At 44.5% G+C, this 18,006-nt stretch overlaps 1 long non-coding RNA gene across 5 annotated transcripts in view; it reads left to right on the plus strand.

Moving 5' to 3' along the window:
• LOC113603446 (uncharacterized) overlaps positions 1 to 18,006 on the plus strand; it is a 288,868-nt gene that overhangs the window by 29,050 nt on the left and 241,812 nt on the right. The window lies entirely within an intron of this gene.

Below are 18,006 nucleotides of genomic sequence, written 5' to 3' on the forward strand. Positions count from 1 at the left end.
GGGGCAGGACTCACTGTGGGGTGGTGTGGCCCCTGTTTGGGCTACTTGGACACTGCCAGGCTTGTGGTGCTGCTCCCATGGGATCTGGTGTATTAGCCGGGGTGGATCCGCAAGGTGCACAGGAATGGGAGGGGCAGGCTTAGCTCACTTTGCCTCGGTGGTCCCCTGCGGGAGGTGCCATGCAGAACCGGGAGGGAGGCAGACCCCTCGGAGGGATGGATCCACAGAAGCACAGGGTTGGGTGTTTGCGCATTGCAAGCAAGTTCGGTGATGGGAACTGGTTCCCTTTGGGATTTTGGCTGGGGAATGGGCGAGGGAGATGGTGCTGGCCAGTGCCTTTGTTCCCGCTGAGCTGAGCTCTGTCTTCCAGGGCTCAACACCTCTCCCTCCCGGTGTCCTCTCGCCCCCCCCCCCCCCCCCCACTCTCCGAGAGCAGAGCTGTTGACTTTTAACATTCCAGATGTTAAGTCCCACTGGCTGTCAGACTCACTCCGTCCAGCCCCTCCGCTTTTGCAAGCCAGACTCCGGGGTCTGCCTTGCAGGGCGGGCCGCCCTTCCACGCCCCGCTCCCTCCCACCAGTCCGTGTAGCGCGCACCGCCTCTCCACCCTTCATACCCTCTTGCGTAGGTCTCTCATCTATGCTTGGCTCCTGAGAGTCCATTCTGCTAGTCTTCTGGCAGTTTTCTGGGTTATTTAGGCAGGTTTCAGTGGAATCTAAGTGATGGGCAGGAGGAGGTGAGTCCAGTGTCTTCCTACGCCGCCATCTCCCCAAATTCCTGAGACATTTGCATTTTAACAACGAACATAAATCTGATTTTTACTATTATTTTGTAAATATTGTTGCTGAAGTATAACGTCCGTACAACAAAGTACCCAAGCGTTAAGTGTATAGCCTGAATTCTTACAAGGTAAAGTCACAACCCAGATCAAGGCTACTATGTTAGCAGCAACTTGTGCCATGTCTGGGTCACCCTGTTGTCAAAGGTAACTGCCCTTCTGATTTCTGTAACCACAGGTGAGTTTTGCCCATGTTCAATGGCTTTATAAGGTATATAATTTTTGGGAATCTGGTTTCATTGTTCAACATTATGTCTGTTAGAGTTATGAATGTTATTGCTAGTCGTGTTATTCTTTTTCCTTCCTTTTCCTTTCATTTCATTCTATAGTACTCAATTTTGTGAAAAAAAACCTCACAGTTTATTCACTGTATTGTTGATGAACATGTGGGTTGATTTTGGCTGCTATGAATATACCTCTATGAATATCCTTACAGATGTTCTTTTTTTTTATTTGAATAAATTAGTTTGTTTAGTTTTTTTTTCAACATATGAAATTTATTGTCAGATTGGTTTCCATACAACACCCAGTGCTCATCCCAAAAGGTGCCCTCCTCAATACCCGCCACCCACCCTCCCCTCCCTCCCACCCCCCATCAACCCTCAGTTTGTTCTCAGTTTTTAACAGTCTCTTATGCTTTGGCTCTCTCCCACTCTAACCTCTTTTTTTTTTCCTTCCCCTCCCCCATGGGTTTCTGTTAGGTTTACAGATGTTCTTTCATATACCTGTGTGCAGTGGTTTTGGGGATACATCTAGGAGTGGAATTGCTGGGTCATAGAGTGTGTATATGTTCATTGGACTCATAGTGGACAATTCCCTGTGTAGTTCTCTACCCAGTGACATTCTCACCAGCAATATCAGTCTCAGAAACTCCCCACGTCATTAATTTGGGGGATTGTCAGGTGTTACCAATTGGTTTGCTTTAATTTTCTCCACTCTGCTGGGTAGGTAATGGTGTCTCATCATAGCTTGAATTTGCATTTCCATGGCTACTAGATGTTGTTGAGCATCTTTAATAGTCTTATTGGCCATTTCTGTATTCTCTTTTCTGGAGTGTCTGTGCAGTAGACAATAGATTTCTGTGGATGGTCTGTGTACCCCCATATCACATGTATTAAAAGCATATATATACACTATATATTAGATATATATAGTTAATTTTTTAAAGTTTTTTTAAACATTTTTATTTGGGGAGAGAGAGAGAGAGAGAGAGAGCAAGTGAGTGGGGGAGGAGCAGAGAGAGGGGAAGATAGAGAATCCCAACCAGGTTTCACTGAGCACAGAGCCCGAGGTTGGGCTTGAAGTTAAGAATTGTGAGATCATGACCTGAACCGAAATCAAGACTTGGGTGCTTAACCAAGTGAGCTACCCAGGTACCCCTATACAGTTAATAATTTTAAAGCATAATTGGGATAATGTAGCACATGCTAGTGACATATTGAAAGTTGGCTCCAATTCTTGATCTCTCCATTTATTCAGAACATTTGCAGTATGATTTTCCAAATCTTTTATCAAGAGGCAGTATCAGTCTTTGCTGGCCTTGTGACAGGTTTTGGCCAATACAATGCAATGGAAGTTCTGATGTGAGGCCTCGAGAAGCCCATGTATTTCCATTCTCTCTCCACGCCTGCCTTCTCCATGATAATAAACCCAGGCTGGTCTGATGCAGAATGAGTGAGTGTAGGAACCTCAGCTGGTAGCCAGCATCCTAAGGTAGTCTTTGCCTTAATAAGGTAGTCCTGTCCTTAATGAGGTACTCCTTGTTAAAGGAAAAATAACCAAATTTGGTAGATAAACATAGTATTATATTATAATTTGTATTCTTGATTACTAGTAAAGTTGTACATTAAAGATGTATTTAATAGTTCTTGTTCATATCCTTTGCATAGTTTCTCTTGAGGTTTTCATCTATTTGCAGAGCTTTTTATATAGGAAGGATTTTAACTCTGTGTTGCGTGCAGAAAATTTGTTTTTGAATTTGTTGTTTTCCCCCAAAGTTTATTTATGGTATCTCTATATTAAAAAGTTTTAAATTTTTATTTAGTTACATTATTTTAGTTACATGTACTAATATTTTCCTTTATAAATTATTTCCTTTTGTGCAGTACTAAGAAAAATAGTCCCATTTCTAAGATTATATAGTTAAATACCTATTATCTATTAAAGAACACAAATATTCTAAGGACTAAATCTCTAATTGTGGAATATGGCTGTTTGGTAGGTGTAAAGTAAGATAATTGGGACAGGGAACCAATACTAATTAGGATGCTTTTATGTGCCAGTGACAGAAACTCTGCTTCAAATTAGTTAAAAATAAAGACAGATTTTGTTTCATATAATAAGTTCAGAAGTATGACAGTCAAAAAATTGTTAAGTCAGCAACTCAATGGATTTGTTGGCACAGACCCAGTTTTTTTCCATTGTGCCACATTGCCCTTTGTGGGATGCTGGCTTTGTCTTCATGTGGTTTTTTCATGGCTGCAGTATGGCTGCCATTTAGGCAAAGGACAACAAATTGCCTTGTTTTTTCCAAGAGTATCTCTCCACATTGAATATAGGCCCCTCCCTTCAGTATAACTGGACTGTCTAAGGTCAGGTGCTCACGCATGGACCTTGATTGGAGAATGCCAGTCAAGGTTTCTCTTATTTCTGTCAGGAATCTCCTCTGGGAGCTAGAAATTGGACGATTAAATATATAACATAATTGAGGTTTGGATAGAAAGGAGGAAAGAGGGGAAGGGTATTGGACAGGTCACCGACAGCTGTCACTCTAGGCCCTTCTAGGCATACCTTAAATTGGATACCATTTCTCAACGTGTAGCCTAAAAAAATTTGGTAGCCATTTTTAATGTAGTCTAAAATAATGATCAACTTTTGATTCAGGTCAACCTTGATTTGGATTCAGGCTCTGCTTTTTATCATCTGTAGCATCTGCTGTAGCTTATTCAACTTCTCTAAGCCTTTAGGTTCCCCATCTGTAAAATATGAATAACAGTTATCTTTTTTGGTGCATACTAAGTCCTTAATAAATGGTATTTATCATTATGACTACTCATAAGTCAGTTCATAATTCCAATTTCCTTTGCTCTTTTTTGTCTCAACAAGTCATTTGAGTCCATTCATGTTTAATGAGCTTTAGCTTACTTTGAGGCCAGTTTTATTTATTGATTTTTTTTAAAGGTTTTATTTTTAAGTACTCTCTGAACCCATTGTGGGGCTCAAACTAACATCCTGGAGATCAAGAGTTGCATGCTTTAGGGACTGAACCAGCCAGGCACCCTGAGGCCAGTTTTAAACACTGACCTGGCTTTTTTTCTTTCTAAAACACTCCCATTTGCCCTTCCACTAGCCTTCTCTTTCTCCTGTACACTCATGAGTTTGGGCGTTTTCTGCACTTTATACACAAATGACATTGATCCCACCCTTCCTACCCCCCACCATTGAATTATGGCTGACTTAACATTTTGAGGGTTAGCATTTACAAAAAGATGATTCTGTCTGTGGTGACACTGCCAACTCCCCAACACGCATTAAATCATCCTTGGGTTATAATAAAAACCAACTGCCTTTTCCCATTTGAAACTAATGTAAGCAGAGTTCTTTAATTTATCTTCCCTCATGCTTATCAAGTGAAGCCAAGCTCCTCTCAGGCATCGCGTGTGTGTGTGTGTGTGTGTGTGTGTGTGTGTGTGTGTGTGTGTGTGCGCGCGCGCGCGCTGTCTTTCCCCTAACAGGATACAAGGCATTCTATTGTTCTGACCGTGAGGAATGGGTCTCAGAGGTAGGAAGACCGTGAAGCAGAAAGCCTCCTTGTGCTTTCATTCTGGGCTGATGAACTGGGGCCTCCGTGCACACGGCAGAGCAATCAACACTAACGCTTGGGTCAGGACCAAGTCGGTGTTTCTGCCACCGGCAGCCATGATGGCCTGGTCTTGAGCTAAGGCAGTGTTGCTTTCCCTTTTAGTGATAGGAGTAACTGCCTCCTCATTTATCCAAACACTGCATGAACCATGTGGACCTCCAGAACATGCCACAACAGAGTTATGTGTCGTGATTGTTACTCATGGGTTACTTTTACCCAAAGACAATGTGACACCCCCAATATCTTCAGAAGCATTTGGATATTCTTGCCATCGTTGTGTTTATTTTTTCTCAAGGGAGCTTCCCCATTAGGCCATAAGATTGGAAGGTGCTACCAACTCATAATTAAGCATATAGGCTCAAATCAGCCTACCCATGTTACTAGTTGTATAACTTTTCGCAAGTTAATTAACCTCTCTGAGTTGTACTTTTCCCATATGTACAAAGAAGAGAACAATAGCCGCTTGTGATATCATAGAAAACTACTTAGTCTTTGTTCTAGGTTGCTGGCTTAGAGCTCCAAAAACCCTTGTAATTTGCTGAGTGATAAGAGTGTTCAAGTGCCTTTTATTCTAATGAAATGACTCTTCATGGGCCCTTAGATAGTTTCATGATGGGGGCCAGTCTCCAGAAAGACTAAGGCTTGAATAGAGGATTGGAAATCTTACCCTACCTCTTGACTTCTAGAGCAGGGCAATGGGGGCTGGGAGAGGGGTTAGAGATTGAGTTGAGTCACCAATGGCCAATGATTTCATCATGTCTGTGTAATGGAACCTCCGTCTAAACAATGGGGTTCAGACTTTTCATCTGGCTGTTGATTTGTATCCTTTATAATAAACTGGTAATACTAAATAAAGTGTCTTCCTGAGTTCTGTGAGCTGTTCTAGCAAATTATTGAAACTGAAGTGAGGAGGTGTGGGAGCCCTCAAATTTACAGCTATGTTAGACAGAGAGTGGGTACCCTGGGCACCCAATACTCGCAACCTGCAGTCTTGTGGGACAGAGCCCATAAACCTGTGGGGTCTGATGTTAACTCCCAGTAGTTAGTGTCTGAATTGAACTGAATTGTGGAACACCCAGTTGATGCTAGAGTGTTGGAGAGCTGGTAGATGGTGTGGAAAAAGCCCACACATTTGATGTCAGAAGTGTTGTGAGTAAAAGCAGCTCCTACCACTGCAGAGGTAATACTGAAAAGTGTCAAGCCTGGGGCCTGACTCACAGTAAACTCCTAACAAGTGTTAGTGTTGATAAGGGTTAGTATTATTATTATTTTTTTAGCCACAATGAGAACAATTCATGAACGGATTATACCTGCTTGTTCACTTGGGAATTACTGTATTTCATCTTTCCCAATTGTCTAGTTGACTTTTGTTCAAACATTCAGCATATCATCCGTTTCTTGACTCTATGTTTTGAAGACTAGTCACCACTACTCATTTCTTTGTGGGATGGCATTGACACTTGTTTGTTTTTTTTTTTTAAAGCAATTTCTACATCCAGTGTCAGGCTTGAGCCCATGACCCCAAAATCAAGAGTCACATATTCCACCGACTGAGCCAGCCAGGCACGCTAGCATTGATACTTTCAAATAAGTATGGAGAAATACATCTTTGTAGGTTAATAGAGAAAAGCAGCATTTTGAATCAGCCAAAAGCCTTTTTGTTTGTTTGTAATGTCTATTTTCCTCTCTGAGTTTGTCTTCTAGAGAAAGAGCTCAGGTTTGATGCTCTCTTCTCCTGCGGCTGGTACGTGGTTTTCTGTGTTGGACACTCCCTGCACCGGGAAGGGCTGAGAGGCAAGCCTGGGCGGGGTAAGAGGGTAGCACTTAGTCTTTTCTGGGTCTCGCTGGACCATAGGGACAAAGTGTGTATGCGCAGAGGCTGGCTGACGTCATCACGTGGTGTTGAAGATCCAGGTGCGGCCTGCCTGAACACCTTAAGACAATGAAACTGCATTCGGCATGTGGCCTGCAAAATTGATCTCATCCTGTGTGCTCTGGGATGAAATTAAGTGGTGGCTTGTTTGTGTCTCTGAAACTTCCAGAGGGCCTTCAATTTGGCTGGCTTGTGTTCTGCTTGCACAGTAGCTTTGCAGAACGCACATTTCTGGGAAGGCTGGACAGAGGTGGAGGACCTGTGGAGTGGAGTCTTCAGCCTGGTATTGGTGGGAGCCTTCATCCAGAATAGGGTCCAGTCCTCTGCTTCTCTGTGTGGTCAGGAGGATGTAACTCCGCGGCCCTGCTGAGAAGGCAGCTCCACACAGTTGTGGAGATGTGCCTGGTGGGAGGTGGGGAGGTGGGGAAGGTTTTCCTGCTACATGTCACTCAGAGGCTATGGCTGAGGTCTCTCCTGTCATGGACAGGATCTCCTTCCTTCTGTACTCTGTCCCCAAGGCCAGCAAGAGCCACTGACTTGCCTCGGTCCTGCAGGGCCAGGACTTGGAGGAGAGCTCATGGATGGCTTGTGCTTGGGGAGCATCTTGAAGTGCCGGGGCTGAGGGCTATGGACGTCTAGAGCAGGGCTCTCCAGCCACCACGTACTTGTGCACCACGTGGAGTTCTTGTTAGAACATGGCTTCTGCCCCAGTAAGTCTGGGAGAAAGTCTGAGATGCTGTGTTTGTCACCAGTTCCCTTGTGTTGCTGCTGGTGGTTCTGGGACTACACTGATAGGTAAGGGTCCAGAGCAGAGGGTCTCAGGCAGGGGTGGGGGCACCCAGCAGCAGCGGCACCCACGAACCCACTACAAGTGCAAATGCATGCATTTGACCCCAGTTGCACTGAAACAGGGATTCTAGATGTGGGCCCACAATCTGCATTTTAAGAAGGCCAGCAGGTGATTCTGATGTTTGCTCAACTTTGAGAACCGCTGGTCTGGGATACGAGCCCACTTTACCATTCTGATATCACCAATGCATGTTTTCTCAGAACAACAGAGGGGAAGCTTTTAGAATATTCATGTGTCTTTGCAATAGCCAGGTTGGAATAGAAAGTCTCTTGAACAGATCACATTTAACCATGCCTATGTTACTGCCTGCATATGGCTCTTGCCATGTGGTTAGTAGCCGTGAATAAAGAGGGGGAAAAAAGAAATAACTGTAGTTACAAAAGAAGTCCTTGTTCACTTTTGAAAACTCACAGAATACTGAACACTATAACCGCGGAAGTGAAGTTTCTTATCTTTTGTCTCTCATTTCCTGTGGGAAGTAACCATGGCTGACAACTTGCCATGTAATATAAACCCCTGCTTTTTTTTTTACACAACTAAAGACCTGCACACAAATACATTATGGAGGGTCCTTTTTTTTTTTTTTTTTTTTTTTTTTTAGGGTGGGAGAATGTTCTTTTCATTTTTTTCCTCTAAATATAATTGTTAAGTTAGCTAGCATACAGTGTATACAGTGTGCTCTTGACTTCAGTAGATTCCCATGATTCATCGCTTACATGCAACATCCAGTGCTCATCCCAGCAAGTGCCTTCTTCAATGCCCATCACCCATTTCCTCTTCTCTCCCGTCCCCACATCCACCCTGAGTTTGTTCTCTGTATTTAAGAGTCTGTTATGGTTTGCCTCCCTGTCTGTTTGAAACTATTTTTTCCCTTTTCCTTCCCCCATGGTCTTCTGTTAAGTTTCTCAAATTCCACATATGAGTGAAAACATATGATATCTGTTTTTCTCTGACTGACTTATTTCACTTAGCATAATACCCTCCAGTTCCATCCACATCGTTGCAAATGGCAATATTTCATTCTTTCTCATTGCCAAGTAGTTTTCCATTGTATATATAAACCACATCTTCTTTAGCCATTCCTCACTTGGGCTCTTTGCATAAGGTGGCTATTGTTGGTAACACTGCTATAAATATTGGGGTACGTGTGCCTGGAGGGTCCTTTTTTAGATACAAAAATTAGCGTGTCCTACACACTGTTCTCCAATTTGTTTATTGCAGCTCACCTTCTTCCACAGTTGTGTGGAATTTTCTGAAAATCTTGGGCCAGAAGGGCGCCATTTCTGTGACCCCATGTTGATGTGGAGGTAGCCTGCCAGGGCTCTGCCCCACAGAGGGCTCCGGATGGGGAGCAGGGCGTGAAGGTTCCTCTGCTTTGGGAGGGCTGCATTCTGTCTGAGGTGACTCCTGCCTCTGCATGTTGCCCCAGAGAGGGGTGTTTGGAATGTGCATGCTTCAGTATCTGCTTCTCCTCTCTCTGTCCTTCTTCCCATACCCATCTGTTGGGAAGGACAAACCTATCTCTTCTTCTTCCTGTTTAATAAGATCCATTCTGGACTCATCTCAAGTGCATTCTGCACTGTGAAAGAAACCTGATCTGAATTGGCTAGCTGGGATCCTAATAAAGAAGCAATGACTGTTCGGCCTGGTAGCAATCCCTCTGGTTAGTTTGAACGTAAACAGATGGCATACATTGTGCTGGACAGGCCAGAGGAAGAGGCTCTAGGCTGAGCTGCAAGAAGTGACTCCCAGAACAACCCTGCAGAATTAGCCCAAGGGTGCTGCTGCTTCAGCTGGGATATTCAGGAAACCTCTGCCTCAGGTGCAGGACCACTTGGTCTCAGCTAGCACCACTCCAGCAAAACGTGTCCCTGTGTTCTGCCACCGAGGATTTGTGTGTCTCCTGTGGTGTGTCTGTTTGATGGAACCCTGGTAACGGGGTGGGGGGGGGGCGGTGCTGAGATCTAAGGAAATCAGGAGAATGAGTCTTGCTTTCCAGCCTGTATGTTCAGCAAGGCAACTGGGGGGTAGAATGGTAATGCCTGAGACGGTCTTCACTATCTACGACAGAACAGCTGATGACTAGGTAAAAAAAAGGATGAAATTATGTTGGCTTAATACTCCCCTGTTACTGTTATCATTGGAATTCCACAGCTACCGTGTCCTTAATCCTCATGGGTTTAAACTTTTCTAAAACTCTTACAATCTCTGATACTTAAGGGATGTGTCCTTTCATTGTCCTCCACAGATGCTCATTGCTGACATCTGCAGGCCAGAGCTAGGTGCTAAGGGAAAACTCAAAATGAAAACAGCGATGCCTGGGCCCCAGGGGATGTGCAGTCAAGTGGGACTCAGAGGGGCTACCTGCTAATAGTAACAGTCGCTAGTGAGCAATCACAATGTACAATTGAGTGGCTGTTGTGTACACATCATCTCATTGATGCCTCAGCACAGTCCTGCCAGATAAAGATTATTTGTCCCTTTGGATAGATGAGCATTGTGAATTTCAAAGGGGTTGGGTAATTGATCCAGGTCACAGCTGACATGTGGGAGGACTGGAATTTGAACCCAGGACTGGTTTCAGTCAAAGTTGATGCACTTTTCACTGTATCCCACAGCTTCCTGTACTTGCCTACTACTTGGAACACAAGGACACGTTCAGTCTAATTGCATTTTTACAGATTTGAACCAGGGTTAGCAAAGTATGGCCCATGGGTCAAATGCAATCTGTTAAACTTTTTTTTTTTTTTTTTTGTAAATAGAATTTTTTGGAGCACAACTATGCCTATGTGTTTATGTGTACAAGGCTGCTTTTATGTTACAATAGCAGAGATGGGTAGTTAAGACAGAGTCCGAATAGCCTGAAAAGCATGAAATATTTACTATCTGGCCTTTTATAGAGTTTGCCCTGATTTAAACAATTCCAAGAAGACTCCTGTTCATCCTTCATCTTTATCTTTTTTAAACTGTATTTATTTATTTTTGGAGACAGAGCGAGCGAGCAAGTGGGGGAGAGACAGAGAGAAAGGGGGACAGAGGATCTGAAGCAGGGTCCATGCTGTCACCACAGAGCCCGATGTGGGGCTTGAACCCACACACCATGAGATCATGCTTAACCAACTGAGCCACCCAGGCGCCCCTATCCTTATCTTTAAAATAAGGGCACAGCAGACTCCTCATTTGTGGACTTAACATTTGTTTGTGTCTATTTGTGAGCTCGCCCAGGCATGCCTTATGTGAGACTGGGAAGTTTATTAGTGATAACTAAGTGTTCAAGCCCCAGTTCTGCCCCTAACTTGCTCTATGGCCTTTGAGAAACTACTTTATCTGCCTAAATCTGTTTGTTCTCGTTTATCCATTCACTGGTTCACAAATATTTATTGAGTACCTACTATGTGCCACTGACCTATGTGTTGAAGACCTAGCAGAAGGAAACAAAGCTCTGCCTTGCTGGAGTTGGCATTCCACCAGGTGGAGGCAGACACTAAGGAAAGAAGGAAAGTTTATAGCATGAAGATGACAATAAGTATCATGAAGGAAAACAGCAAGAGAGGGGGACAGGGCGGGGAGAGAGGGTATAGAAGGGCCGCAGTTTTAAATTGGGTGGTCAGGGAAGCCCTCGATGAGAAGGTCATCTGATTAAAGACCAGAGGAGCAAGGAAAGGAAGTGACCAGTGAGGAAACATTCCCGGCTGAGGTGAGAGAAAGAGCAAGAGCCCAAGGTAGAAGTGGGTCTGGTATATTGGATAGGTAGCAAGGAGGTCAGAGCGAGTGGAGCAGAATAGACAAATGGGTGCACCATGGAAGGAGGTCCAAGACGTGTGGGCTACCCTCACCTCTCACGTCTTTGAAGTTACTGTGAAGGCTTTGGCTTTTACTTTTAATGTGACAGGAATCCAGGGATGTCTGGGTGACTAGTCAGTTGAGCGTCCAACTGCAGCTCAGGCCATGATCTCATGGTTTGTGAGTTTGAGCCCTGCATCTGTGCCGACAGCTCAGAGCCTGGAGCCTGCTTCAGATTCTGTCTCTGTCTCTCTTTGCCCCTCCCCAGCTCACGCTCTGTCTCTCTCTCAAAAATAAATAAAACATTAATGTGATAGGATGCCAGTGGAGAGCTTTTGAGGAGAGAAGGCCATAACTTGTTGTATGCCTTAAATGGTCTACTTGGTATCACTGTGCTGAGAAGACATTGGAGGCAAGAAGGGTCACCAAGAGCAAAACAGTGGGACCACTTGAGTGAGAGAAGATGGGGGTGCTCATCACAGCACTCGTGGTGAGGTGGTGAGATTTGGGTGGATTCTGGAAATATTTTAAGGTAGATCCACCAGGATTTCTTAACAGACCGGATGTGGGGTTTGAGAAAGATTCAAGTTTTCGGTCCACACACCAGGAAGCGTGGGGCTGCCAAGTTTGAGATGGCCATTAGATAAGTGGGGATATTGAAGAGGCAGTTGGATATATGAATGAAATACTTGAAATCTATGTTGTGGAGGAGATGCTGTTAATGGAAATGATGAGGTCCAGGGTGTGACCACAGGAGTGAGTGGCTTAGGTCAGGTGGAGGACAAGAGCTTTAGGATGTGAAAAGGCAGCATATTGACAAGACTGTCCATGAGGATATTGAGAGCACTGTTGGAGAAATTAACAGTGAGCCAAGAGCGAAAATCGTACAGGAATGAGAGGTGATGTTGGGGCTCAGTAGATGACTATAACCAGGAGGGATAGTGGGTGGGAATGGTGTGATGCCATAAAATCAAAGCCAGGGGTGGAGGGTGTCGAAAGAAGAAAGGTCTAGAAGTGGCAGTGAGGAGCAGATGACAGTTACTGCATCTCCACTCCAGTGTTTTAAGGGGTGTGAGGGAGAAAACAGCCACCACTTGAAAGGGCTGCAGGAGAAACAATATTCTCAGGTTTTAGTCAGAGCAAGAGATGAAGGAAATGGCCCCAGAGGAAGCTGAGAACAGTAGAGATTTCCCTGAGGACTCTAATGTGACCCAGCAGGTGCAGTAGAGATTTGGGAGGCTTGGGCTCAGTGATGGTGGGAGAGAGGGTCCAAAAGGTGAATTCCAGATGCTCCAGGGCCCTGGCCTTCCTGCCATGTGCAGTGGCTGCTGCAGCAGAAGAAAGAACCTGTGGTCACAGGCAAAGGGTGGTGGCCAGGTGTGAGTAGCTGGGGGAAACGGCGGGGTGGGGGGGTGTGCCTGCTGCTGGAGCCTGCCGAGTCCTGGGACTCCCTCTTGGCTCCTGCTAACCAAGGTGTCACGGCTGAGGGAATAGGTCTTTCTTGGGGTATAGAGTGCTTTCCTGTCTCCCACCATCAGAGGCAGGGAGGTCACAGCCAGAAACAGAAGAAATTCAGTCTAGTTTAGGAAAAAGGGAGTTTGCTGGCAGATTGCTTGTGAGCCCCAAGGTGGCCTGGACCTCTGCAGCGGGAGCTCACGGCTCCTCTTTTGGGTCTGCCGCTAAGACTCTGCAACCAAATTTGAGTCTCCCTTGCTCTCAGGTCAAATTTGGGATTTTGACTGGCTTAACTGACCGAATCAGGGGGTATAAGCGTGTTTCCAGGGGAGCCACTTCACTGGACTGTGGGGCAAAGATGGGGGCATTCAAAGAGATGAGAAAATGAGTATGATCAGTAGAGACTCTTGCTGAAGTATCTCATTCATTAAACTTAAAATTCTCATCTATCAAGTGTGGGATGCTGATAGTATTTGTCTCGTTCAGTTGATGTGAAGATTAAATGAGCTGATGTATAGACAACATTCAGCACAGTGCCCAGTACCCAGTTGGCACTCCACACATGGTTGCTGTCATTTCTAGCATCATGGCGTCTAATGATTTGTCATTGTACTGAGGGACCAATTCGACTTGTTCCTATTGTAAGTGAATCATTCAGGTGTAGAAATCTGGGGAGAAGGCATGTGTGTGCTGGGCAGGATGGTCACCCTGGGGTCTGGCTAGGTCCCCAGCAGGACTCCCAGCAATGGGCATTGACATTTCAATGTGGCTTTGTTGTTCTTTACGTGAGTCGGAAAGAGCATTGTGTTTCTCATTGTATTTTATTGCTTTTTATTGAGGAATCATATCCTATAGAGACTTGCTTGAATGTGGGGACCCCTGATGGTCTGGGGACTCATTCCCAGCTAATGCCAAGGGTCTCCGTGGGTCTCCTCTTGGTGCCGACTGCTACTGGCTGCCATGGCAGCCCCTTCATCTCCCTGACCTTCACAGCTGACCTCCACTAGCTTGCTTTTGTTTGGTTTCTCACTCAGTTTCTATTAGGACAGATCTTGAATGTGAGCAGCCATGCATTCACCCTTTGGATAAGAATTTTAGTTCTTTTATTTAGTTATTTAGGATTTATTGGCTTATATATCTATCTGAGCGCTTTTGGATGAATGTGGGCACAATGCATAGGTGTGCCCTCTATTGTGTGCTTTAAAGAGATCATAAATGTATTGATGGAAGCTGTGTGATAAGAAAAATGTGGTGTGTGCTGGAATAATTTTGGTTCCTACTGAGAAATCCCGAGGATGCTTAAGTGCACTGAGTCTGTAATGTATTATTGGAAAGGAGACTATTATAATTCAGATCACAGTGATTTGCAGCTACTGCAAGGTCACTGAGACCCATTCTGTGATCTCCTCTCAGATGTCTCAGGTAGCAGAGAATGCTAAGCTGTGGATATCAAATACTGATTTTTCTGATTTCTTGCTTTATTGCTGTGGATTTTGCTGTAAAACATGGGCACAATTTTGGGGAAATAAACTGCTGTGGAATTGAGGAGCAAAAGTCCCAAGGCATTTTTGACATGAGTCATAAATAATGCACAGTTGTAACTCGGGGGATATATGATAATAAAAATTCTCTGGGTATATTACTGATGACATTATTTGATCAGTTTCTTCCAGTGTATCCTATCAGATGTCTGAAAAAAGTAGATAAGTGACCATAGACAGGTGTTTTAAAATAGATGATTTAAAAAACATTGGAGTTTTTATGCCTACCCTCTAGTGACACACAAAATTTCTGAAGCCAAGTGATTTTCCTCATTATTATGAATGACAAATGATGAGCTTCACATAAAATTTCTTATCAGGACTCGTATTCGATTACAGCTGTTTTTGAATGGGGCATGAAATATACTGGTCGGTCCTCTTTAGAATATCATAGTATTTTGTCACTTTACTGTCTCCTGTTTTGAAGGATTTCACGACAGAGCATATACTTTATTACTTTACGTGGATTTTAAAGATACATGGTGAAACCCTGCATTATTATTATAAAAGGAAGTCAGTTGATTCAATTTGATTCTTGGAACAGGAAAATTTTTAAAGTTATCTTAAGTTATCAACTAAGTTGCGAAGAACCATCTTCAAAAAAAATTTTTTTTTTGTTTATTTTTGGCAGAGAGAGAGAGAGAGAGAGAGAGCGAGCAAGCATGAGCGGGGAAGGGGCAGAGAGAGAGCAAGACACAGAATCCGAAGCAGGCTCCAGGCTCCGAGTTGTCAGCACAGAGCCTGACGCAGGGCTCGAACTCACGGACTCTGAGATCATGACCTGAGCCGAAGTCAGACGCTCAACCGACTGAGCCACCCGGGCGCCCCAACAAAGAACCATCTTTTTATTGATAGAGCAATCCATTAGGGTAAACATGATATACACACTGAATTTTATATAGGGGAAAAGATTTTGATTGTCACAGACCATAAAATGTGGTGCCCAGAGTCACCAATTAACTTAATGCTACACTGAAAAATAAATTGTGAACCTGCTTTATTCCCTCTTCCATGGCTCTGTGTTAGATCCCGTTTCTCACCCATGTTGGGTCATGGTGATTTGAACAGCTCCTCGGCCACAGTGGGGTGACTTACCAAGCAGTGCTCCCCCAAGGCATCAAGAGAGAATGGAGAGTGTTTATAAATGTGTATTTGGGGCAAGATCCAGCCCTGGAATCAGGATGCCCCTTCACAAGTGAGCCAGGCCAATTTTGCTATTACTTATCAAAGCTGCTGCCAATGGGCAGACCGAGATTACAATAACCCTGGGCATTGAGCAACCATTTGGCCCCAAGCAGAGATCCCAGTACGCCCCCCAAGAAGAGAATGTGGACTAACTTGACATCTAACTCTGAGCTCCTGCCCCAAGAAGACAGTTGCTGTTTGTGTGCGGCTAGGTATCCCTTTCCCAAAGCAAGGTATTTTAATCCCCATGGATTAGTTGGTATCTACATGGAGAGCTTCAAGGCAATTGCTTTCATTTTTTCCAGTTGACTCTTTCATCTCCATGCCTTTACACAGGCTCTTCCATTTGCCTGGAACACCCGTCTCACCAGCCCTTCTCCTGGCTAATTTCTATTTGTCATTCAGAGCTTGGATCTGAGCGTGGCTCCCTAGGATCCCCGACGTGGCTTAGATGCATGGCTAGCCCTCTGTACTTCTGCTAGTGAAGCCCTTCCCACTCCACATTGGAATTTTGGTTTGAATCACCATGTCCAACGCTAGGCTACACATTTTTTCTTGGTACTTTAAAAAATTGTTTCTGTTTTCTATTTAAATCTTTAATTTATTTACACCATTTCCTCTGGTGTAAAGTGTGAAGTAGAGATCTAGCTTAAGGAAGAATCCTTCCCTTAATCCTTTCCTTACCTACATCAAGACGATCACTACATACTCATTCAGTACTTATTGAGGGACCCCAGTGTATCAGCCACAGTAGTTGATGCTGGGGAGAAGTGCATGATATGGCTCCTGACCTCGAGAAGCTCACATTCAGTGGGAAAAGACCTAATTGCAAGCAATCATTAGACCACATGAAAGTGCCATTTTTGTAGGTCAAGAATGATCAAATATTGAGTTTTTCATATAGTTGAAACCAATACAAAATAAACACACTGTCTTACCTTGACTTTCTCTGAACATGGAGCCCCGAGATAGATACGTGCAGTTTATTTGGAAATGATGCAAGGGGGCATACTAAGGCGGGGGACCAGGGGAGTGAAATGGGAAAGGAGAGAAAGCCGGTACATAAGGATGCTTTTGGAGTTGGCCACTGCTGCAGCTGCTGGTGCTCAGTCCACTGGAACTTCTTTTTTTTTTTTTTTTTTTAAGTTTTTTTTTTAATGTTTATTCATTTTTGAGAGAGAGATAGAAAGAGCCAGAGCATGAGTGGGGGAGGGGCAGAGAGAGAGAGGGAGACACAGAATCTGAAGCAGGCTCCAGGCTCTGAGCTTTCAGCACAGAGCCTAACGTGGGGCTTGAACCCACAAACTGAGATCATGACCTGAGCTGAAGTCAGATGCCCAACTGACTGAGCCACCCAGGCACCCTAGTCCACTGGAACTTCTAAGGGACTTGATGAAATGTGAGTCCGAAAGGCCTGCACAGGTGATGAGAAGGGAGTATCCACGAGAAGGGAGTAGCCCTGAGGTGTTTGCCTCCCTGAGTTTCTTCCATTTGGCCCATGTGTATATCTAGTGGGTTTCTGTGGGTGTTCCATTCTTGGCTTCAGAGAAGGCCCGGACCAGGCAGTGAGAAGCCAGGCGGTATGTTGTTTCTACTACAAACAACAGTAGTGGTATATCTAAAGAGGAGTGGTGAATTCTGTGGAGGTTTGGCTGGGAGGGAGAAGGGCATAGCGACTAGAGAAACAGAAGAGGGGAGGGTTGAGCTGAGCCTCCAGGACTCCTGGGTGCCCCCCCAGGTTGAAGGGGGCTGGTATTGGGCATTCCAGGTAGAGGGAGCCATGTGGCCATAAGCTCAGAGGCACAAAACATGCTACATTTGGAGAATGTGAAGCAGATATGGCTGGATTATAAAGCTTGGGGGTGTCAGGGGGGATGTGGCTGGAGAGACAGGCAGGGGTTAGATCAAGAAGCTGACTGGGAATTGTATTCCTTTTCTTGGGTGACCATAACAAAATGGTAGAAACAGGAGAACTTGAACAAGAGAAACATATTTTCTCTGGGTTCTGGAGGCCACAAGTTCAAGATCGAGGTGTTGACAGGCTCAGTTCCTTCTGAGGCCTTTTAAGGAGCATCTGCTCTGGGCTTCTCCCCTACCTTCCAGTGATTTGCTGTCAGTCTCTGGCATTCTTCGGTCATAGAACCATCACCCCCATCTTTGCCTCTGTCTTCACATGCCTATCTTCAAATGTCCTTTTTTAAATAAAGATACCAGTCATACTGAATTAGCACCTACCTTAATTATTTAATTAAAAAATGTTCTTTTTTAATGTTTTTATTTATTGTGAGAGAGAGTGTGACACAGCGTGAGTGGGGAGAAGCAGACAGAGAGGGAGATGCAGAATCTGAAACAGGCTCCAGGTTCTAAGCTGTCAGCACAGAGCCGGACACAGGGCTAGAACTCAAAAACTGTGAGATCATGACCTGAGCCAAAGTCAAATGCTGAACTGGTTTAGTCCCCCAGGTGCCCCTAGTGATCTCATTTTAACTTGATTATCTCTCTAAAGATCCTATCTCAAAAATGAGGTTATGTTTTGAGGTACTGTTAACATTTCAACATATGAATTTGGGAGAGGGGCAGAAATCAATCCATAATAGGAGGGAAATAAGAAAATGTGTT

Source organism: Acinonyx jubatus, chromosome A1, assembly GCF_027475565.1.
Source record: "Acinonyx jubatus isolate Ajub_Pintada_27869175 chromosome A1, VMU_Ajub_asm_v1.0, whole genome shotgun sequence".
In the NCBI taxonomy this organism is placed as follows: Eukaryota; Metazoa; Chordata; class Mammalia; order Carnivora; family Felidae; genus Acinonyx; species Acinonyx jubatus.